The 24,998-nt window shown below is 43.8% G+C and overlaps 1 protein-coding gene across 1 annotated transcript in view; it reads right to left on the bottom strand.

Moving 5' to 3' along the window:
• The window catches only part of frmd4b.L (FERM domain containing 4B L homeolog), a 156,866-nt gene extending 152,769 nt beyond the window's left edge, over positions 1-4,097 (bottom strand). The window contains exon 1 of the mRNA XM_018259191.2: positions 3,689-4,097. The gene's annotated coding sequence lies outside the window, so the exon portion shown is untranslated. The remainder of the gene's footprint in view (positions 1-3,688) is intronic.
• Between the last annotated feature and the right edge of the window lie 20,901 nt (positions 4,098-24,998).

Raw genomic sequence — 24,998 nt, 5'->3', positions numbered from 1 at the left:
AAAGATAAATCCTGATCACAGCAAAGCACAGACGATTACTATGAAACGAGCCACCGCCAACCAAAAGATTAATTATGTGAAATATCCAATGCAGAACTGATCAATAGAATAATACATATTAATATACACAGATTGATAGACGTGTCTTTTTTCCAAGTTCTTCTACTATGTAACTAGTATACAAAGGTAAGGCAGTGCCCAAGATTCACACAGTATATTTTTAGGGAAGGCTGAGTAATCTCCGATAATCAATTGATGTTTCTCCAATCTTGATATATCGCTACACTTTGCCGCATACTTGTATATTACAGCTGTGGAGATACATTGACGATACATGACTCCAGACACAGATAGATGATAGATAGATAGATAGATAGATAGATAGATAATGAAGACTTGGGTAGGCCAAGGCACATGGCACACAAGTTGGTTTTTCCGGGTGTATGTACATAACCGATCCGCTGTCTTCTGCTACATGAATGTGAGTATACCAACTGGCATGGGATCGTCACAAGGCAGTGTTACACCTGCTGAAAAACTGACCCAATTGCCGTTATCCTAAGTCTCCTCAAACCAGCACCAAATAATTTCCTAAGGAACACAGGATGGAGATATAATACACAGAACTGGCTCAATTGTTTATCTTCCAGGAGGCAAAGTTCACACTGGACTGAATTTATACTACAGTTTGTTCTGGGGTTAATATGGATGAAATTGGCACTGTGATGTTCATGCCATATGTCTGGGAGGTAAAACTGGGGTTATTGTTATTATTATTATTATTGTTCTGGGGTTAATATGGGTAAAGCTGCCATTGTATTTAACCAACAATGTGTTCTGGGGTTATTATTGGTAAAATTGGCACTGTATTTATCCAACAATATGTTCTGGGGCAATTATGGGTAAAATTGGCACTGTATTTATCCAACGCTATGTTCTGGGGTTATTATGGGTAAAACTGGCACTGTATTTAACCAACAATGTGTTCTGGGGCTATTATGGGTAAAATTGGCACTGTATTTATCCAACAATATGTTCTGGGGTTATTATGGGTAAAATTGGCACTGTATTTATCCAACGCTATGTTCTGGGGTTATTATGGGTAAAGCTGCCATTGTATTTAACCAACAATGTGTTCTGGGGTTATTATTGGTAAAATTGGCACTGTATTTATCCAACAATATGTTCTGGGGCAATTATGGGTAAAATTGGCACTGTATTTACCCAACGCTATGTTCTGGGGTTAATATGGGTAAAGCTGCCATTGTATTTAACCAACAATGTGTTCTGGGGTTATTATTGGTAAAATTGGCACTGTATTTATCCAACAATATGTTCTGGGGCAATTATGGGTAAAATTGGCACTGTATTTATCCAACGCTATGTTCTGGGGTTATTATGGGTAAAACTGGCACTGTATTTAACCAACAATGTGTTCTGGGGTTATTATGAGTAAAATTGGCACTGTATTTAACCAACAATGTGTTTTGGGGTTATTATGGGTAAAATTGGCACTGTATTTTCCGGTCATGTGATCAGGGGGCATTATACATGGCACCGACCCTGCTGTGTGTTTTGGGGAATTAACCTTTAGAAAATGCCTTTAATTAGCTTCCACATACACAATAATCACCCCGCCGATAGACAGATTAAATGCAAACAGATATATAAATTGCACTGCCTTGATATCAGCCAGTACATTCTATTCAACCTTGGACTTGAACTTTTTTGTGAAAATCCCAGACATTTGCTGACTAATGAACGCCTGTCTCTGCTCTCTATGAACTCAATGTGACTTAGATCAGTGTCTAATTCACTGCTGCCCATGTCATGTATTAGTCTCTGAACATCACCAATCCTATGAACAACACACAATCCAGTTGTACAGTGTGGGGTGGATCGGTGAGTGTCTGTGAGCTGATGAGCCCAGTGTGAGTGTCAGTGGATGGGCTGGAGTCTCCTGGCAGCACTGAGTGATGAGGCAGAACAGACGGTGCAGTGCGGGGCTGTATCAGGCGGTGAATGGGGCTGCAGAGAGAGAGGTACGGTGCAGAGAGAGAGAGAGGTACGGGGGCAGAGAGAGAGAGCTACAGGGCACAGGGAAGATCAGGGGCAAATAGATAGGCAGGGGCAAATAGAGAGGCAGGGGCAAGATCAGGGGCAAATAGTGAGGCAGGGGTGAGAGGGAAGATCAGGGGCAAATAGAGAGGCAGGGGCAAGATCAGGGGCAAAAAGAGAGGCAGTGGGTCAATGGGAAGATCAGGGGCAAATAGAGAGGCAGGGGTGAGAGGGAAGATCAGGGGCAAATAGAGAGCCAGGGGGTCAATGGGAAGATCAGGGGCAAATAGAGAGCCAGGGGGTCAATGGGAAGATCAGGGGCAAATAGAGAGCCAGGGGGTCAATGGGAAGATCAGGGGCAAATAGAGAGCCAGGGGGTCAATGGGAAGATCAGGGGCAAATAGAGAGCCAGGGGGTCAATGGGAAGATCAGGGGCAAATAGAGAGGCAGGGGGTCAATGGGAAGATCAGGGGCAAATAGAGAGGCAGGGGGTCAATGGGAAGATCAGGGGCAAATAGAGAGGCAGGGGTCAATGGGAAAGATCAGGGGCAAATAGAGAGGCAGGGGGTCAATGGGAAGATCAGGGTTGCAAATAGAGAGGCAGGGGGTCAATGGGAAGATCAGGGGCAAATAGAGAGGCAGGGGGTCAATGGGAAGATCAGGGGCAAATAGAGAGGCAGGGGGTCAATGGGAAGATCAGGGGCAAATAGAGAGGCAGGGGGTCAATGGGAAGATCAGGGGCAAATAGAGAGGCAGGGGGTCAATGGGAAGATCAGGGGCAAATAGAGAGGCAGGGGGTCAATGGGAAGATCAGGGGCAAATAGAGAGGCAGGGGTCAATGGGAAGATCAGGGGCAAATAGAGAGGCAGGGGGTCAATGGGAAAGATCAGGGGCAAATAGAGAGGCAGGGGGTCAATGGAAGATCAGGGGCAAATAGAGAGGCAGGGGGTCAATGGGAAGATCAGGGGAAAATAGAGAGCCAGGGGGTCAATGGGAAGATCAGGGGCAAATAGAGAGCCAGGGGGTCAATGGGAAGATCAGGGGCAAATAGAGAGCCAGGGGGTCAATGGGAAGATCAGGGGCAAATAAGAGAGGCAGGGGTGAGAGGGAAGATCAGGGGCAAATAGAGAGGCAGGGGGTCAGAGGGAAGATCGGGGGGGAAGGCTGCTGTAAACAATGAGGATTATGCTGGTGCCTAATCTAGAGAGAGAGAGAGCGAGAGAGAGAGAGAATACTGCTGCCCCATAGCGCCCTGTCCGTGGGAAACAAACACACAGCTACACACTGATAATACACTAATAATAATAATACACACTGATAATACACTAATAATAATAATACACACTGATAATACACTAATAATAATAATACACACTGATAATACACTAATAATAATACACACTGATAATATACTATTAATAATACACACTGATAATACACTAATAACACACTAACAATACACACTGATAATACACTTATAATAATAATACACACTGATGCACTAGTAATACACACTAATAATCAGTATAAATGCGCTAGCGCTCGTGTAAATCCCCTCGTGCAAAGTTGCCGGTGCAGCAGCCCATGTGCATTACTAATACTGTACCAGCAGTGACAGACTATTCCTCACCTCTTTGTTGCGCTCCCCGGTGCCGCTGCGTCTCGTTGGTCTCGTTGCAGCCACAGAATAAGACTGAGTTCCCTTTCCCGGCGCCTCTGCTCCACATGGGGCTGCTGCACTCACTGTGTAACAACCGGCTGGAGGTGCAGCGAGGGGGTGAGAACAAGTGCCGGGCGCACTCACTGCAGCACCATCCTGTCTCCACTACACAAAGCCACGCTCCCTTCTCCTCCCCTCCGCTGCTGCATGGATGGGGCTGTCTGTCACTTTGCCTCCGCACACTGGGACTGCCCGACTGTCACAACGTAGGGGGAGCCGCCTCCTCTCCTCCCAGTCACACGCTGATAGTAAAGAGGCGCAGCAGTGAGTAGCGGCTTGTGTGTAGCGTGTCGGGGTATAATTGCGCCTCTGCAGCAGCAACACGTGGGGGAAAGGAAAGGGTTTTTCTGTTTTGCAGACTGGAGGCTTCTCCCACACACAGACTCCTGGGATTGGCACTGAGGCAGCTGCTGCAGAACCTCTTGTTTGGGGGCCACTCTTTAAAGAGATACTGACACCAAAAAATGAACCTTTTTACATCTACCATAAAATTGACTTTGCATGCTTCTTATAATTTTGCCATAAAGTATTTGCCGAATGCTTTCACATTACTTGTCTGGCTCCCTGTGATTGCTTATTGGAGGGTAGCCATATTTGTGCAGCAGGAATCCGTTAGCATTAGAAACTTTAACTGACAGGCTGAGATGGGACAGTCAGGTTGGCAAAACAGTCAGTTTTAGAAACTTCAACTTATATTTACTTACAAAGACAAACCTCTCAGCAAAAAACGATCAACATGACCTATAGGTAACTTTTAACGTCCATTCATATTTTAAAAAGTAGTTTTTTTGTGTCAGTATCACTTTAAGGTTCATTTATAAATCAAATGCGAAAAACCAATGCAAATTGCCATATTTATTTTTTTTACCCTTAATACAGTGGCTACTTTCCTGCATAATTAGCGGCTCCCATTAACTAGCGGATCCTATTAACCAGCGCTGTTAGCAAGTTAGCGACCACTTTGGTAAATCCCGTGCAAGTTTTGCTCAGACTCAGTAATGGCCGTGTGACTTACTAGACTAGATGTAAACTAAGGGAACCCTGATAATAATAATATCGGCCTTGTGCAGGGGTGTAAATACAGTGGAATCAGACCCTGAGGCTATAGGGGGGCTCAGGAGGCCCTAATTAATGTGCCATTTCAACATATATTGGTAAGACCACCTCTTGATATTTAGGGGGCCCAATAACACAGTTACGCCACTGCCCTTGTGTCTCATCCATGCAGTTTGCAACATGTAATTCATCAGAGATGGCTAAACTGAAGTGTTCATTGCAATTGTAGAAAACGAAGTTTGTGAGTTTCATTGCAATTGCCCATGTATCCAGGGGCATTTAGGAGACCTTGCCACCTTGAGAAGGCCTTTCTGATGTTAGCCCACTTGCAGGGTCGGACTGGTGGGTGCAGGGCTACTGCCCCAGGCCTGGATTTGTGGAGAGGCTGCCTGGGCCTAGGGTGGCAGGATTTTAGGGGGCGGCACATTCACATTGGTTCAGAAGCTCTGGGGCTGCCCATGAGACAGATCCCCAGTGCTCCCAACCTGGTGATGAAAATTTGTGCATGTGCATGATGGGGAGTGGACAGGGGGATGAACACTACAACAGTGGGCCTAGGGGCACCAGCTATGTAAATCCCGCTATGTAAATCCGGCCCTGGCTGCTCCAGGGGCCCCTGAACCCCCCCAAGGGGCCCCAGCTGTGCCCCCACACCCCCCTACAGGGGCCACTGCCAACCGCCCTCACCCCTCCCCAAGCGCATAATTGAAACCTACCTTCAGTGTGTCGGGCGGGAGATCAGTGGCCTGGGAATCGCGGCGGGGTTCGGGTCTGAGCCGGTGGGTCCCACCAGGGTTTTTTCCCCGGTCTCTAGCCAGCCCAGTCTGAACCTGCCCCCTTGCTCCTGGCACTCACCTTTCCAAGCGATGAAGCAGGAAAATGCAGGGTCCACATCAAGCATGGAGAGCGCAACTGCACTAGCAGAGATAAAAGTCTGATTTAAAAAATTTAAGTGGCTTTTTGCAGTCCCTGGTAACTTATGAGCTGCTCCCAACTCACTTCATGGCAGCATTACCCCATCCATATATCAGCCATAGACAGGCCATTTAGAGCTGTGGACTGGGCCACTGGACTGAGTTGACTGCTTGTTGGGCCCTCCCGACTGTCTGACCAGTATATGGTCTTGGCTTTAGCTGGAAACTTTCAATCACAACAATTTGGGAAGGCTCCATTTATTTGATAAATTCTTTCTTTTTATCCTGTATAAGTTTCTGGGCACCCAGTGAAATCTTTTTAGGGACCATTGCAAAGAGGGGGAGTGAGTTTGGCAGTTGGGAGGGGCCCCTGGTGGCTGGCAGGAGGGCCCTTGGTGTTGCAGCTCTGGTGGGCCCCCAGTGCTTCAGTTCAATGCTGGGCTTTTTCTTTGTTGCCGTGAGATCAAAACTCTCAGTAGGGGCTTTTCATACAGATTCAGGCTACTTTAGCCCTTGAAACATGAAGTGAAAATGCCCCGTCTCTGATTTCAGAGAGAATAATGTGAAAGTGAAATTTTGCAGTGTAATATTATTTATGAGACCGTTATAAAGTTTCACCTCCAACAAGCACATGACACATTTTTTAAGATCCTCTTTAAGGCGCCTTTTTCCAGGGTGCAAACTCTAAAATGTCCAATTTTGTTCTTTATAGGTGGACGCGGAGCTTTGGGTTCACAAAAGGCGAACTTACCCTAGGTTAAGTACCGACCAATAGCAACTAATCAGAATTTAGCATTACTGGGGAACTGCAGCGAGAAACATGAAAGCAAATATCTGACTGCTTCCCATTGGTTATACAATTATGGAAGTGGACACATATTGTACCTTCATTCTCCAACTAGGGTGTTGGTCAGCCCAGCTAAGGGTCACACAGTGAGACAATCTCCGATCTGTCTGGCTGCACTGCTGGTTCTGACTCCATTCAGACATGCTAGCTAGGGAGCCCCAGCGGTTGCAGGGTGCTTTGTTCTCAAGGCTGGCTTTACCCAGTGTCGGACTGGGATGCCAGGGGCCCACCAGAAAACCTTAGATCTTGGGCCCACTGGAAAACCATAGACTGTGGGACCACTTTTCAAACTATTATTCCTCCTCTCCTCTCTCACACTCTTTATTCTCTTAGTCTTGTATTACTTACTTCTACTTCTACACTATATTCTTCCATTATTAAGCATTTTTTTCCCCATAAAGAAATAGGGAATGACCATGAAATAGGCTAAATGGTTAGAAGCAAGAGGCCCACTGACACCTGGGCCCACCGGGAGTTTTCCTGGTATCCCGGTGGGCCAGTCCGACACTGGCTTTACCAATGTCAATGAAATAATAAACAGGTTGGTGGTACATGTATGGGATCTGTTATCCAGAATGTTTGGACGTGGGATTTTGTGGATAAGAGATTTATCCATAATTTGGATTTCATACTTCATCTAATAAAAAGTAATTTAAACATGAAATAAACCCAAACAGGGGTAACTATATAGGAAGCAGACCCCACAGCTGCGGGGTGGGGAACAAGGGGGCCCGGATTACGGGGTCTGCTTACTCTAAGGTTCAGGAAAGGACTGATCATGCCGGGCACCTTCAAAGATTTTTTTGCAGGGGGCATGGAGCATTCTTGTTACACCAGTGAACCCAAAGGATTGTTTTGCCTCCACTAAGGATCAATGATATCTTACTTGGGATCAAGTATTAGGTAAAGTCTTGTTATTACAGATGAAAAAATATTTTTTTTAAAAATGAATGATTTATTATAATGGAGTCTATGGGAAATGACATTCCCGTAATTCTGAGCTCTATGGATAAAAGGTTTCCAGATATCGGATCCCCTACCTGTTCTTTGGTTGTTATACAGTATATGAATTTGCCATTGTTATTTTAATACTGTGTGCTCTGGTGTATTATTTGTGGAACTGACTCTGGGAGAGAATGAAGGAATCTGTGCAGAAAATTATTTTAATTAGTCCTCCAAACTTATTCCAACCTTTAAATCAGCACTGGGGAGGACCCTGTGCCTACCATAGAGATGTAACTGACAGTATAGTTGTCCCATTCCTTTATAAATGCCAAAGACTGATTCCTACAGCACATGCAGGGAAGGGGATCATTACCATTCGGAACTCCCAAAATGGACTTTAAAAGTTTCACACTGGCATTGTGGGTTCTCCAGGGGAATCCTGTTTTTTTAGCACCATGAATTATTCTGGCCAATTGGTGCAATCACATTTATATTTAATACCTTGTACTGAGAAATAAGCCGACATTCAGCAGGAGCAAGAATTCATAAAAAGGCTACAATTCAGAGAAGAATTGGGAAATGCCAGAAAAAAAGAGGTACCACTTCTTTGTATGTTTAAATTTGTATTTTTAATTAGGTCATGAATAATAAATATTACGTCGAAGTCTGTAATCGGAGGCAGCACAAGCAGAGGGGGATACATTTCTACTAACAGGTTAGCTGTGGGTAAAGCCTTTGTATTTACCAATTTCCATAGATCCACTTTACCAAAGGGAAATTGGCTTAATTATGTAGTGGGCGGAATATACCAGCTTTACTTTTCTACAGGATATCTGGGAACTATGGGAGCATGTGAGAGCATCAAGGAAACCCTTATAGGGGAACCTACCTACTGTATATATGTATTATCATGGATTGATGAGTAGGTCTATAATAAAGGACTGAGTTTACAGTATGACCATGGGGCATTTATCCTAGGACCCACCAGAGTCTACCCAGTTCTTGGCTAGAGAAACGTAGGGGGAGAAACTGATAGAAGCGCAAAGAACATAATATAGTGTGTAGCAACTGCTAGATATTTTTATTATACGCATCAGTAAATTTCAGCCTGAAAGTCTGAATTACATAATATTCTTTTAAAGGGGTTGTTCACCTTTAAATTAACTTTTAGGGCCTAATTGATCAAAATCCAAATTTTGCTGAGTACATAATATTCTTTGTTTTAAAGGGGTTGTTCACCTTTAAATTAACTTTTAGGGCCTTATTATTCAAAATCCAAATTTTAAATAAAAAAAGCCAGACTAAATTAGAATCCACTATTGGACCTTATTTATTATTAAAAAAGCACAATGAAATAATGTCTCTTTTTTTTTTTTTATCCCTGCTTATAAAGCAGTTTTATAAACTCACTGGAGACAAATCATCTGCATTTATCAATTCTCATAGATGAGCTTAGCCAGGGTCTAGGCTGGAGGGTGGCCCTGAGAAAGCAGCTCCGGTCTGACCCTAAACTTAGTTCAAGGGTAAAGACACACATGGAGATTCGGGGAGATTTAGTCGCCCAGCGACAAATCACCTCTTCTTCGGATGGCTAATCTCCCTGCAATGCCTTCCCACGGTCTATAATCTTAATCGCCGGCGGGGTGGCACTCCTAGCACCCGAAGTTTCCTTGTGAGGCAACTTCGAGCGACTTTCGGAAAACAAAGTGCTCTGAGTGCCATCCCGCCGGCGATTTTGATTCCAGCCCGCGGGAAGGCAGTTCGGGTAGATTAGTCGCCCGAAGAAGAGGCGATTTGTCGCCAGGCGACTAAATCTCCCCGAATTTCCACGTGTGTCTCTGCCCTAAAGGGACTTGGTGTAATAATGTAATGCTGGCTGGGGTTAATGCTACTCCCCTGCAGGGAGCTTTGGAAGGAGTTCTAAAGAGGCTTTGTCGGGAAGATAATCCTGATAGCAACACCTACCCATATCTTTTGTCATGGATAAGTGATTGGTAATTAGGGCAAGTCAACCCTAAAATAAAAATGTGTCTAATAAAAGAAAACATAATTCTAAGAAACTTTCCAATATACACGTATTGAACATTTTCAGTGCTTTTAATGTAAAAACATTGAACAACTCCTGGTTGTTACTTTTTAAACAACGTTGCAAATATCTTAGTTCCTCAGCAAAGACAGGTCTGGGAATCAGCTGCCTTGTCTTACATTGTCTGAACAGTCTGAACCACCAGTGCATTGAATAGACTGGGACAGACCAACACTGCTTTCAATAGCAATACGTTTACAAACCATATAAAATGTGTAATGAATGTATAATGCAAAGTTGTTTAGAATTACATTTTCTTTTATTTGGCAAAACATTATCTTTTGGGTTGTCATTCCCTTTAAGGACTAGGTTTAGGGTACGAACATGGGGACATTTGTCCAAAACGACTAAAGTGACTTTATGGAAGAAAAAAAGCTCAAAGAGTATAATACAGCCTATAAGGGTCAGGCCACACTGGGCGTTTTCGGGAGATTTGGTCGCCTGGCGACTAATCACCTTGTCTCTCCTCATGAGGCAACTTCGGGCCACTTCGGAAATGAACCACCGCGTGTGATTAGCGCCGGTGTTTTTTCATTTTATCTGGCGCAGAGTGAGGGAAGGCATTTGGGGAGAATGGTCGCCGCAAAGACAAGGCGATTAGTTGCTAGGCGACCAAATCTCCCCAAAACACCCAGTGTGGCCTTACCCTAATTGTTTTATTAACTTACTGGGTTCAGACTGAATCCTACATAAAACATTCTGGTAACTATGCAAGGGATAGATAGTATCAGGGTAAATCCATCTTGCCAGTAATTAATGTACAACCACATTTCAGGGATGTGAGTGGCTCCATTAAGCAGCTGTCTGCTCCCCACTGTCTGCTTCTAATGCCACAGTATTTCCATTACAATGAGAAGACGCTCAGCTCCACACTGGCCTGCTAACTGCAGCATCTCTTGACCTTTAGCCCGTCTTCTATTCCCAATATAAATAATTCATGTGAACATTCCCTCTGAAAGACTTGTGTATCTTTCTACTACTATATTCCGTGTGATGGACTCAATGGATATTTTAGAAGAGGAAAACAAAATGCCAAATACAACAATCAATACATACATCACCGTATATAAAGGGTGTCAATATCATGTAGCTGACACTTAGCTTGGTGCCGAATATAAGAAATAAAGGCCTGGTTGAATGATTCCAGTCTGTACAGCAGAAACCTCTCTGGGGTAAATGACTAAGGGTCAGGGCACACGCTCAGTTTCGGGGAATCTTCTCTTCTTCGGGGCGACTAATCTCCCAGAACTGCCTCCCGCTGGCTAGAATGTAAATAGCCGGCGTGATGGCTCTCGGAGCGCTTAGTTTTCCGAAGTCGCCCTAAGTTTCCTTGCGAGGCAACTTCGGGTGACTTAGGAAAACGAAGCGATCCGAGTGCCGTGTCGCCGACAAATCTCCCTGAATCTGAGTGTGTGCCCTGACCCTAGTGATTGCTTTACATGACTGCAGTATTAGAAAATAGGGAACATGAAAGTGATACTATAAGTATATGAAAAAGTTATGATTACTGAATCTTCATTTTCTTGTCATCCCCACTCTAGTATAAAGAATCCAGAGACCTCCCTGAATCTCAAACTTGTTGCTTTTTGGCAATGTCCTCTTTCCATCCAGACCATGATCCTGATCCTCCACACCAACAACCTGTTCCAATCAAATCATATGCCCTGTTTCATACAGACCATGCGCAAACCTCCCAATATTTTGAAAGGGAGAATCACAAGGCACCGGACCCTTCAGAAGATTTCTTTGCAGGGGGGCCCATTGCACACTGATCCTCTCCAAATTCTGGATGCAATTTAGAATATTGCTGCAATGACGCTGGAATACTGGAAAAAAATGGTGCATTGTGGGGAAAAAAACATGGCAATGGTTACCTCCAAAAAGTTCATGTAACTCATGAATTAGCCCCAACCTATGTAACAGTCAGTAGCATGTGTATTGCTCTGTCCTTATCACTTCCTGACTCATTTCAGCCCCCCCCTCCCATTATAGGTTTTTCCTCTACTCCTAGGATTTCACAGTCATTAAAACCCTCGTCATGTTCCTGTTTCCTACTCCGAGTCCTTTCATGTATTCACGTAACATCACTGAGCATTTCCCTTTCTGCCATCCATATCCTGCTTCATGTTACCCTTTCTGCACGTCTCTACCATGTGCCGCCGTTCTATCCCGGGACCCACAATTTCCTGGCGTTTAAAAGGAAATTTATATAGCAAAAACCTTTTCTTTTTACTTATTTAAAGAGAACCTTCTGATAAATGGGTGTGCAGATTTCTTGCTTTTCCTAATACACAAAGAAATCTATTTTCAATTTAGATTTGACTAGTTACCTGCTGACCAATTGTTAATTGGCTTCTGACCAAAAAGTGACCAATTGGAGGAATAGTAGGAGTAAAGGGTAAAAGGGGACATGCTGGAGACGTGGAAGATTAATTCTCTATTTTTAATTAGTTTTCAGGGTTGAAAAGGTGTCCCGGTCACCTCCATTAGCAGGAGCAAGATAGTCAGATGAACATAGTTTTACACATAGGAGACCCACCAGAATTCTCCCCCAGTTTTCCCAAGCATTGCTAAGCAACAAATGATGGGCTTGGTCGATGTGACAAGAACTATTGGTAAGAGCTCTTACTGACGAGTGTAATTGCCTTGTGCTCTCCTGTGCTCGGTTTTAATTAGGGATGCACCGAATCCAGGATTCGGTTTAGGATTTGGCCAGGATTCGGTCTTTTTCAGCAGGATTCGGATTTGGCAAATTAGGGACGGGGAAGGAAATCGTGTGACTTTTTGTCACAAAACAAGGAAGAAATTTGCACCCCTAAATTTGCATATTCAAATTACGATTCGGTTCGGTATTCAGCGAGTGATTCAGGAGTTTGCCCGAATACAAAATAGTGGATTCGGTGCGCTCAGCCGCAGGAGAATGCAGGACCATGCGCAGCCGACTCTTTCTAATGGACACGTACTCATGACGATGCATGTGAGCGCTGAATGTAGGTAGAACACAGCATGTTAGTCCTACACTTCCCTGTGGCTGAACGCAGTTAAACTGAACGCAGAATGAAAATGTCCCTGTGGAAGAGCCATGAGGCTGGTATGACCTAGTCAGCATGACCAAATTCTAAATAAATAGCCATTCCTTTCCAGCACAAAATTCAGTGTTTGATTGTAGCTCTGTCTTAGCAAAATTCCTAGGTGCACAAATCTTTCTCATTACCTGTTAAACATTCCTTACTGCCTGCAGCATTGGACTGGGGCCCACCGGGATTGCCACTTCAAGGGCCCCCTGTCTCAGCCACAACCCCTAGAGGCCCCCAGTCACAAATCTTGGAACCCCAGCCCAAGCTGCAAGCCCAACCCAGCCACAAGCCATCTGACTCCCGGCCTAACCGTAACCCGCCTCTGCCCCTCACTGGAGCGTTCCTTATCCTTTTCTCGTTGCAGCAGGGCAGGAGGTCAGGGGGGGAGCGGGTCTGGCAGGGCCCCACAAGTTTTTTCCTGGTGTACCACCAGCCCAGTCCAAAACTGAGTGCCTGGTCCAGAAGGGCTTGTTGCCCTGATGCTGATACCCAGTGTCGGACTGGGACACCAGGAGCCCATCCAAAAATTTTAGACCAGGGGCCCACCAAAAGACCTTAGACCAGGGGCCCACACTCTTTAAGACCTCTCCTCACGCAACCTCTATTCTGCTAGTCTCTTTTCTTTACATGCTAAAATCTATTATTCAATCAATTTAGTCTCTTTGTTCTCATAGAAATAGGTAATGCACGAACATGGAGAGCTCAACCCAATCCCAGAATTAACACTTGTTGTAAGCGCAGGGTTCTTACCCTTCCCTTGCATAGGGGTCAGTGGAGTAATAGCAAGAAATTCGGATGCACACCTTTTTGCTGAAGTTGTGTCCAAAAGCGATTTATTTAGGCCCATATATACATCACAAAAGGGCAACGTTTCAGACCATTTCGTATCAAGAGGCTGCCCTTTTGTGATGTATATATGGGCTTAAATAAATCGCTTTTGGACACAACTTCAAATCAACAAACAGGTGTGCATCCGAATTTTTTGCTATAGAAATAGGTAATTGCCACGAAATATGCCAAATGTTTTAAAGCAGGAGGGCCCACTGACACCTGGGCCCACCGGGAGTTTTCCTGGTATCCCTGTGGGCCAGTCCGACATTGCTGATACCAAGGTAAACAGAAAAGCAAACTGTCACAGTGCCCTTCACCCTGACCTTTGTAAATATCATATCATTTCAGGGTCAGACTGTCCTGCCTGCTCAGTGGGCTCTAGTGGGCCCTAATCTGGCAAAATTTCCATTAGCTGTTTCTTGCTTCCACCATAAGCCTATATTTAGCACTATTGCCATCTCATTTTTGTGGGCCCTGGCAGGGTTGGATTAACATAGCAGGCACCCCTAGGCCTGATGCCGTTCGTCGCCCCATCCACTCGCTTTTATTTGTGCAAATTTTCATTGGGATCGGAGCAATGGGTATTGGTGCACAGGAAATTTAAAAAATGATCATATCTCCTGCGCATCCCCAGTGTTTCGCAAACAATGTGGGTGTGGTTGAGCAGCAAACCGCCCCCTAAAATCCTTCCGCCCTAGGCCCGGAGCTTGGTGGCCTTTACACAAATACGGGCCTGGATGTTGGTTTCCCTGATGGGGGAACTAGTCCAACACTACATAGCTTCCCACATTCTGTGCTATTTAGTCTGAGGGCTTTAGGAAAGAGAATTGTGGGGAATATCAGAGCTATAATAAAACGACAGTAGGTCAGGCAGTGGTGCCCACTACACAGTCAATGCATCCGTCAGTCATAAGGCTCTACTCCTCGTCAGCTCCGCTGCTGAATTTATCTACAAGTGTCTGCCAGCATGCTGGGCACAGGCCATTGGCCGGCTAAATAGAAAAAACAGCCCTACAGTCCCATTATGCTGCCCTTTTAGACTTTACCCCCTTTACAAGCAAAGTGTAAACCCCAAGACTACATGGTGGAAATTTCAATGCTCTTTTCGTCAACTTTTTTTATATTTCCGCCCCTTACAATCAAATTTGCATCACACGCACAGATCAAAGAAGATAAGAATAAAATTATCACTCCTAATGATTTCGGTGCTCTCCAGGCACAATCCTGGGTCAGCGCCTAATTACTTAATTCTACATCTTTCCCAAATTTAATTAGCAGAGCCGGGGAGAGAAGAGCCTTCTAGGGATCAGATAAGGCCGGGGCTTAGCAGCCTGTTACTGTGTTTGAGGATGATGGATGATCAGCGTAAGGAATTAATCGGCACAGAAAGCCCCACAGTGGTCCCTTTCATTTACCGGCCTCGTAGGGTGACTAAATAGCCAGTATGCATAATGGGCTCTAATTGTGAGAAAACCCTCATGAAGCCCTTTACACAATTAATATAGTGTTTTAAAGGTGAGATAAATGGAGAACAAGATGATTAATTCCACCCCCAAAAAACAGCCTGCAAGGAGATATGGGGCTGCTTGGTGTCTCTGGGACTGTGAAGCATAACTAATTCTCACTACCATTGTGGTACAATATGCTTGGTATTGACCCCAGGGGTTATTAAACAAATAGTAACATTATATTGAATAGAAGATGACCAATAGGGTACCTCAGTTTAGGTAATGCAGAACAACAGGGTGAGTACTCGTTAAATAACTGTCTACCCTCATTCTAAGCTCCATAGGTTGGTGGATATCACTAACTCTACACCTCAGTGGAGTTACATGATGATCACTAAGCCTAACTAGCTTACTTTAGTGTGGGATCAGTGACCAAACCTCATTCACAGGGGTCCCAATGACCCCAGTCTCTCCAGTCACACATTCACTTTCATCTTCAAGGAGAAACCTTCTTTTTAAATTGGGGAGGCTACCCCATGTAATTGCATACTAAAGGTACACCTCATACTTTCTATGGGGAACTAAGAAGTGTTACAGACAGGAGTTGATTTTCTCTTTTTCTTTCACAAACAATGGTAGATTATGTCACAATAGGAGCAAATCAAGCACTGGCCATAAATGGGCCGTTATTGAGTACCAAGTCAGCCACTCTTGATTTTCTAGTATATTAGACTATATATGGGGTCAGAATGGTGGGCGCCCTGTTCTATGTTTGAGTCGGCCTTGTCAATCAATAAGGGGGGCTGTAAAATCCCATTATGAAAGGATCATATTGGGAATTTTTTTCACCTTCTTTCCTTTCCCAAAGGGTCGGCCCAGTTTGTGTTAGGATCCAGTGGATTCCACTGGAGGACCTGACCTCCATTGCCCAGTTGCCACAACCACCCCTCCTTTCCCCATTGCCAACCACTCCTCGCCTTCCCACATCTATAAACTCCAACCAGGGCCTGGGCTCTGAGATTTCTTCCAGTGTTCTAGTGGGCTAGTCTGATTTTGTGCCCAGAGCAAGATGCCAACAGTAGGGAAAGATGGCAGCAATAATACTTTGTATCCATGTGGACCAAATTGCAACCACTAAGCTGAAAGGATAAACTGTAGGTTATTATTAAATGCCATCAGCACCTGGTATATGGCTCATATAGATAGTGTTTCTCCAGAATGTCCTGGATTCCCTTTGAGTCTTCTTGCTTCTCAATGTCAAGTTCATGACTGATGTCGTTGAGTATATCCACCTTGTTGCTGGTCGTCCTCCCTTCCTTTCAACTCATCCGAGGACAATTGTCTTTTCCAAGGAACCCAGTCTTCTCATAATGGGGCAAATTCACTAAACAACGAAGCGCCAGTGTAGCGCATTTTCGTTAATTTGCCGATTCACTAACGGACGCTGGCGTAAATTCGCTAGTGTTACTTTGCACCCTTACGCCTGGCAAATTTGCGCAACGGACGTAACTACGCAAATTCAATAATGCGCAAATTATTCTGAACGCTACCTTTTACGCCAGACTTCCTTCGCCACCTCAGACCAGGCGAAGTGCAATAGAGTAGATAGGGATTGCTTCAAAAAAAGTTGAAAATTTTTCTAAGTCCCAAAAAACGCTGGCGTTGTTTAATTTTTTATGGGTGATAGGCTGAAAAAGATCGAAAAATTTTTTGGGGCTACCCTCCTTCCCCCCTACATTTCCTAACTCATGGCAACTTAACTATACAGTGGGCACATGTGTAGGGCAAAATAAAAATTTTATTTGCTGTTTTGAAGGTTTCCCAGGCTTGTGTAGTGCTGCTACATATTCCTCCATTGTAACTTGAATTTGGTGCCGTATGCAAATTAACCATCGCTTTGCTTGGCGAATTAACGCTAGTGCAACTTCGCAACCTTACATTTCCCCTGAGCGCACTGGCGAAGTGCGGCGAAGCGGACGCTGGCGCAACAACGAATCTTAGTGAATGTCCCACAATGTGTCCAAAATAAGAAAGCCTTAATTGGGTAATTTGCGTTGAACTTTATACGCATAACTGGGGTCCTACAGACCCCACCACAAAGAATAGAAATGGCCCTAAATTAACTCCATGGAAAATAAAGGAAAGCGGCTTGGTGGTGGATCCAGGTGGTGGCACATCTATCAGAATTAACACTGAGCTATTCCTTTCTTTCAGTCTCCTTTGATTGTGCCTGGAGCAGCGCTGCAGAAACCAGATGCATCACGGAGACCAGATCAATTCCCTTTCATGGCTTATGCGCTGAAGGATTATAGTGAGCTGCCCATTATAACACTAACGTTGGCTTCAATAAAATCGGGGATATTTTATGAAACTACGTATCTACCTAGGCTAATCCATTTAATCTTTAATGATTCAGATTAGTCATAAAACATGGCTATAAACAGCACCGGCGCCTGATTATCTCCTCTTTATTTATGTGAACTGTTTGCCAACCAACCGCTTTAGATAAATATGTTTTCTTGTTGTCTCTTCTACCCTCTGTATATTCATCAGCATAAATTCCCTTGAGGCTCCCCGCGGAGCTGTGTATATTTAATTCCACTCTGGAAATATTTATTTGCCATTATTGCTGTCAATGGAGTTTATGGAAATCATATCTCATAGATTTGCTGCTCAGCTGGAGATAGCTATGAATTCATCAGGTACTTGCCAATGATTGTGTCACTAACATGTTGTAAAGTTCTTCGATACGGAGCGGTAACAGTTGGGAGTAGATTTTAGCACAATTTCAGCTTTCAGTTTGTGAGCATCACACTTTAAGTGGTGTGACCTACTTATCCAGACAATTATACTAGCGGTATAATAATATATATTTTATATTCTATGCCACTATTAATGCTTTACAACCTTGCCACCATGGGAGATTATCATTTTCTGCTTTGAGCTACTTTCCTGTCTGCTGCAACTCTTATAAGTGCAGAGATATAAGAGAACAGTGGTGTAACTACTGAAGAAGGAGACCCCATCTCTGCAGTGGCATGGGGGTACAGGAGTCCAGGTGGGGCATACCTCCCAACTGTCCCTTTTTCGGAGGGACAGTCCCTCTTTTGACAGCTCAACCCGCAGTCCCTCATTTGTACTGGAAAGTCCCTCTTTTCTCTGCACTGAACAGCCAGAAAAAGAAACTAAGTTTCTCACTAATTGGCTTTTAGCAGAGAGCCCAGAACAGGTAACAGATGCAAATAAGATACTTTGTAACAATTTTGAGACACAAAAACACAGTTTAGATAAGGAGAAATATTTTCAAACTTTCATAACCTGCCAAATTTTGTAAAACAAACATGGTAATTAGGGGGCGTGGCCACAGAAAGGGGTGTGGTCAAAAAATTGCTGCGCTACATGCGGAAAATTTTTTTTTGTCCCTCTTTTTACTTCCAAAATGTTGGGAGGTATGCAGGTGGGGGTCTGTTTTCTTGGTAGAGTGGGGGGGGGAGGAGTTGTGGGTGTTCCCTGCACAAAATCACAGAGGGGGCCCTGAAACTTTTTTTCACCATGGGCCTAGGCACATCACTGTAAGAGAACATTGAGATTTCAGACCACTGACTCTTTTTTTTCCCGTGAGGATGAATGGTCAAATGACCGGAAGACAGTTAGTTCAGGAAGTGCTGAAAAAAGTCCTGGATAAAGGCTAGACGCACACAAAATTAATCTAATCAATGGATCTAAATCAAATTCTTACAATCCTGGTCTCATTCACTAAATTGTGTAATTTAATTTAAGACAACATTTTTTCAAATGAAACACAGCCCTTAGGGTCTGGCCACACGGGCAGATTCGGGGAGATTAGTCGCCAGGTGACAAATCTCCCTGATCTGCCTTCCCCTGCCTTCCACCGGCTAAAATGAAAATCACCTGGGGGCAGGCACATGGAGCGCTTTGTTTTACAAAGTCACCCGTAATTGCCTCACAAGGAAACTTCGGGCAACTTCGGAAAACGATGTGCTCCATGTGCGATTTTCATTTTAGGCAGGCAAGTACTACTATAGTTTATATAAACAAGCTGCTGTGTAGCCATGGGGACAGCAATTCAAGCAAAGGATACACAGTAGATAACAGATAAGTACTACTATAGTTTATATAAACAAGCTGCTGTGTAGCCATGGGGGCAGCCATTCAAGCACAGGATACACAGTAGATAACAGATAAGTACTACTATAGTTTATATAAACAAGCTGCTGGTAGCCATGGGGGCAGCCATTCAAGAACAGGATACACAGTAGATAATAGATAAGTACTACTATAGTTTATATAAACAAGCTGCTGTGTAGCAATGGGGGCAGCCATTCAATCACAGGATACACAGTAGATAACAGATAAGTACTACTATAGTTTATATAAACAAGCTGCTGTGTAGCCATGGGGGCAGCCATTCAAGCGCAATATACACAGTAGATAACAGATAAAGAGCTTATCTGTTATCTGCCGTGTATCCTGTTTTTTTTACAATTTTTCTAGGCAACACTACATTATATTTTCATTATTTTAAACACTTTCAGTTTTTGGTGTCACTGTTCACAAAGGCCCACGCTCCCCCCCCCCAGCCCAATAAATAGTCTGTTTATGGCAGGGGATCTCCAAGTTTTTTTACCTGTAAGCCACAATCAATTGTAAAAAGAGTTGTGAAACAGCACAAGCATGAAAAATGTTACTGGGGGTGCAAAATAAAGGCTGTCATTGGTTATTTGGTAAGTATGTGGTCTGGCAGCCTACCGGACATTGTGTTTGACAGTACACCTGGTTTTATGCAACTAAAGCTTGCTTTCAGGCCAGGAATTGGAAAAATAAGCACCTGATTTAAAGCCACTGGAAGCAACAGTCAAGGGGTTGGTGAGCAACAGGTACATGAGCCAATGGTTGGGAATCACTGATCTTTGGCATCTTAGAGCAGCTCAAGGCTGTAATAACCCATAGATGTATCTGAGCACTCATAGACAATTTAGTATATAAACCCAGCCCAACTACAACATGACCAGGCTGTGCTACTAAACCCCGAACCAAGGAGATGGGCCAGCTATATTTTAGTCATTTTCAGTAGAGACAAAAGTGGTTTAGAAGAACTTCAGTGCTACAGTTTAATTACTTTTCTCTTTCTCATATCCCAGAGAGCCGCTCCGTCATAGGCTTCCTTGCTTACATCCTACAGTCTGGATACACTGGAAGTGGTGGCGTGGGAGACTCATTGAAGAGCCGGTCAGAGGGAGGTTCACATACCCACACTCAGCACGGGAGTCATTTCCTATTTACACAGAACATTGTGATAACACTGGACTCTATTCTAAAGGGATTCTGTCATGATTTTTATGATGTAGTTTTTATTTCTAAATTACACTGTTTACACTGCAAATAATTCACTCTAAAATATAAATGTCATTGCTGGACCAGCAAGTGTATTTTTTTTTAGTTGTAATATAGGTGCATCTCACTGGTCATGTGCTTTCAGAAAGAGCCAGCACTTTAGGATGGAACTGCTTTCTGGCAGGCTCAATGTAACTGAATGTGTCGCAGTGGGACCTGGATTTTACTATTGAGTGCTGTTCTTAGATCTACCAGGCAGCTGTAATCTTGTGTTAGGGAGCTGCTATCTGGTTACCTTCCCATTGTTCTTTTGTTTGGCTGCTGTGGAGGGGGGGGGGAGGGTAGGTGATATCACTCCAACTTGCAGTACAGCAGTAAAGAGTGACTGAAGTTTATCAGGGCACAAGTCACATGACTGGGGGCACCTGGGAAACTGACAATATTGTCTAGCCCCATGTCATATTACAAAATTGAATATAAAAAAATCTGTTTGCTCTTTTAAGAAACGGATTTCAGTGCAGAATTCTGCTGGAGAAGCACTAGTAACCAGGGCCGCCATCAGGGGGGGGGTCAGGGGGTACAAGTGTCCCGGGTCCAGGCCTGAAGGGGGGCCTGAACAACCGAAATGTGGAAGTGCTGAAAAGCTGCCAAAGCGGCAAAAAGACCCAAAGCCACGAAAACAGCTGAAATTTAAGTCCTGAAGTGGCGAAAAGGCCCAAAGTCACGACCCAAAGTAACTGATGCATTTTTAAAAAAAACATTTTTTCCCATGACAGTATCCCTTTAACCTTTCTGCCGCCACGGAGGCTGACAGAATAGGAACGAGGATCTTTAGGGCCACTATGTAACACAGGCCTGCAAAGACTTGACCTTTAGTTTTGGTGTCTTGGGTGAAGCATTAGTAGAAGCTAGCAGTGTGCCAACTCTCAATCATTTATATTATATTAATATTGATGCAAATATGCTGCGAAAAGTTGTCCGGTGGAGAAAATCACAGGAGGAACCACGTAGGAGACAATTTATTCTCACCTTTTAGAATGACGTTGACCTTTTCTTCTTTGTCAGTAAATAAAAGAAATTCACAGAACACGATTCCCTGACATCCTCCTGTCATACGGGGTCTTACCCCCCTGCCCTATCACTGCCAATAACCAACCATACTGCCACGCTGCAGTTTATTCTGAGCTGACCTACGCCCCGTACGTCGGCATTTTGTCAGTGTTTGTTATTACATTTCTACATTTCCCTTGTCAAACAAAATAAGGAAGAGTGCTGAGTAAACAGACAAAAGTCTCAGTAGCAATGAGCAATGAAAGGAATACGTATGGTGTGACCATCTCACTGCTTGGGGGGAATCATACAATTTTAGCAATGCAAATAGCGAAAGTATTAGCCAATATTTCAAATTAAAAGTGAAGGAGTGTTTCCCGGTGTGGGGTCAGGGGGCCTGGTGGAAAATGTTGCCTCTGGCCTGTTTGGGTATAGTTCCGTCACTGGGCAGAATAGTGGGACTACTTTCTTTTCTGGAATTTCTTCTGGGGTTACAATGGTGTTAATACAATGCTAGGAATTCATTTTCTGTACTGTCGTGGCTGGGTTTAATGCAGTGCTATAAATCCATTTCCTACAGTAATATTACTGGTATTCCTGAGATTAATGCAATGCTCTGAATCCATTTTTTCAATAACCTCGCTGTCATGGCTAGGGTTAATTCAGTGCCATGATCCATTTTCTACAGTGATCTTACTGGCATGCCTGAGGTTAATGCAATGCTCTGCATCCATTTTTATTCACTAACCTTACTCTCATGGCTAGGGTTAATTCAGTGCAATAAATCCATTTCCTACAGTGATCTTACTGGCATGCCTAAGATGAATACAATGCTCTGAATCCATTTTTTCAATAACCTTGCTGTCATGGCTAGGGTTAATTAAGTCAACTACAACAGGTCCTCTGCACTCAACCCATTATCAATATATTTAAGACAGAGACATTTTGTGCATACTGCTACTAAAAAATGCCTTACCCTTTAAACAACACAGGGATGGTTTGTCCATATATTGCAATATATTTAAGCTGGCCAACTACGTCAAAGTCATCCCATATCTGGCCAGTCCTACGCTCAATTTTATCTGATTCATTAATAATTCTATTGCTTCATTATACATTTTACAAAGGGACTAAGTTTTACCTGCAACTTACTAGCTGCTTTCAAAGTAAAACTCCCAAACTTGGCTGCCCTTTTATTAGACACCAGTGGGATCACCTGACTATAGTTGGAGGGGTGGGAGCTACAACATGGAGCTGGTCACTGCTCCTGTATAACTATAACAAACAAGGGAAAGTTGTGCTCACCACTATTTTTTAAAACCATTAGGCGGGGGTGCAATGAGGCTGTGACCACAAAATACATATAGTCAACTACAAGAGGTCCTCTGCACTCAACCCATTATCAATATATTTAAGACAGAGACATTTTGTGCATACTGCTACTAAAAAATGCCTTACCCTTTAAACAACACAGGGATTGTTTGTCCATATATTGCAATATATTTAAGCTGGCCAACTGCGTCAAAGTCATCCCATATCTGGCCAGTCCTACGCTTAATTTTCATCTTGTTTGTTATAGGGTTAATTCAGTGCCATTAATCAATTTTCTACAGTGATCTTACTGGCATGCCTGAGGTTAATGCAATGCTCTGAATCCATTTTCTGTAACAACCTTACCGGCATGCCTGGGTTATAACTCCCAACTTCTATATCATCACATAATAATGATAACTGTTCCTAAATAGGGATGCACAGAATCCACTATTTTGGATTCGGCCGAACCCCAGAATCCTTTGAGAAAGATTCGGCCGAATCCTGGATTCGGTGCATCCCTATTCCGAATCCCACGGTTCATCAGTTTACAGTTTATTCTACGGCACACCCACATTTTGGAGCCCAAAAACATTTTGTGCAAGCTACAAATTTCAGCACAAATTATTGCACAGCCCAGCATATTTAAAGAATAAATAATATTTCCTATTATAGAAATCTCTCCCAGGTATTTCCTTTCTGCCTTCAGTACCCCTGGTGCTGTGTAACAAATCTCTCCCAATAACGGGCCAATGAAATTATTCAGCTAAATAAATACACATTGACATCAAAGGAGTGAGAATTCCTCATTTCCACAGCAGCCCATATACATTCGCTGTTACCTAATTAAATATGGTAATCAAAACATCAGAACAATGAAAAAGTCTACGTTCCGTTCGTTTCTCTCGGTTGCCAAGTGAGTCCTGCCCTGCAGCGCAGACAAACAAAATCATTAGCTTTCCTGCTGGATTTGCTTCTAAAAGAGGGTTGGATATCAGAAAATCAATGGACAAGTCTTCAGTGTAAACTGGCTCTGGGTAAGAGCGGAGATTTATTCTGTCCAAGAGAAATTGCAAAAGGCAGCAGTTTAGGATCAGTGGTTGTTTTTGACTCCAGCCCTGGCAGTAAGTTTAAGGTATTTATATATACTGTATACGGTTCACAGTTTGTATGAGTTTCAACAGATGAATAAAAATAAACAGGGAGGTTAATTGGCTCCTTATGGAACGCTTCAGTTGGACAGAGGCTAATATGCAAGATTAAAAATTCTCCTTTAAGTGCTGCGGAATATATTTGTGCTACACTATATGGTAAAACGTTTCTGGACAAAATCTTAGCCAAAAATTTCTGGACACCCAGAGTCCATGTCTTCTGTAGAATGCAGAAAGCTGAATTCTATCCTGTCTGGACTGGACCGGTGGAGTAAAAAAACCTGGAGCCACCGACAACCCAGACCCAATCCCCGCCTGCCCACCACCATTGCTCCCCGCTGTCCTCCCTCCCCAGATCATGACAAAACTACGTATAAGGTGAGTGTGTGGGGGAGTGGCTGGCGGTGAGTGAGCAAGTGGGTTGCGGGGGCCACAGAGGGGGTGTGGGGGCCCCTGGGTTAGTCTCCAGAAACTACAGTACAAGAGCTGTTATAGGGGACACAACCATAAGCAATGCCAAGTGTTGGCTGGAGGGAGTGGTACAAATGGCACCACTACTGGACTCCGGAGCAGTAGAAATGCATCTTCTGGAATGATAAATGGCATCTCAGCGTCTAGCAGTCTGATGTAAACATCTGGATTTGGCAGATGCCAGGAGAACCCCAACTGCCTGAATTGACAATGCCAATGGTAAGGTTTGGTGGAGGAGGAGGAATAATGGGCTGGGGCTGTTTTCATAGTTTGGGTTAGGGCACCTGGTTCTACTATAAGCAAACCTTAAGGCTATAGCAGACACATACATTCTTGACCATTCTGTGCTTCCTAAGTTGTGGCAACATTTTTGGCACAACAATGTCCCCATGCACAAAGCCAGGTCTATAAAGAAAGTGTTTGCAAAGATGACAGTGGAAGAACTGGACTACAAATAGCCCTGACCTCAACCCAACTGAACACCTTTGTGATGAATTGGGGCATCAAATGTGAGCCATGCATGATCCCCAATATCGGTGCCCAACCTCTTACGTATAAATGAAAGCAAATACAAACAACATCTAGTGGGAACCTTCCCAGAAGTGTAAGGGCTGTTATAACAAGGGAGAAGTAACTTCATATTAATCCCCTTGGTTTGGGAATGAAATGTTGGGGAGG

The sequence above is a fragment of the Xenopus laevis genome, chromosome 4L (assembly GCF_017654675.1).
Source record: "Xenopus laevis strain J_2021 chromosome 4L, Xenopus_laevis_v10.1, whole genome shotgun sequence".
NCBI lineage: Eukaryota > Metazoa > Chordata > Amphibia > Anura > Pipidae > Xenopus > Xenopus laevis.
Note: the sequence above shows the minus strand (reverse complement) of the source record. Positions and strands in the feature narration are given on the sequence as shown.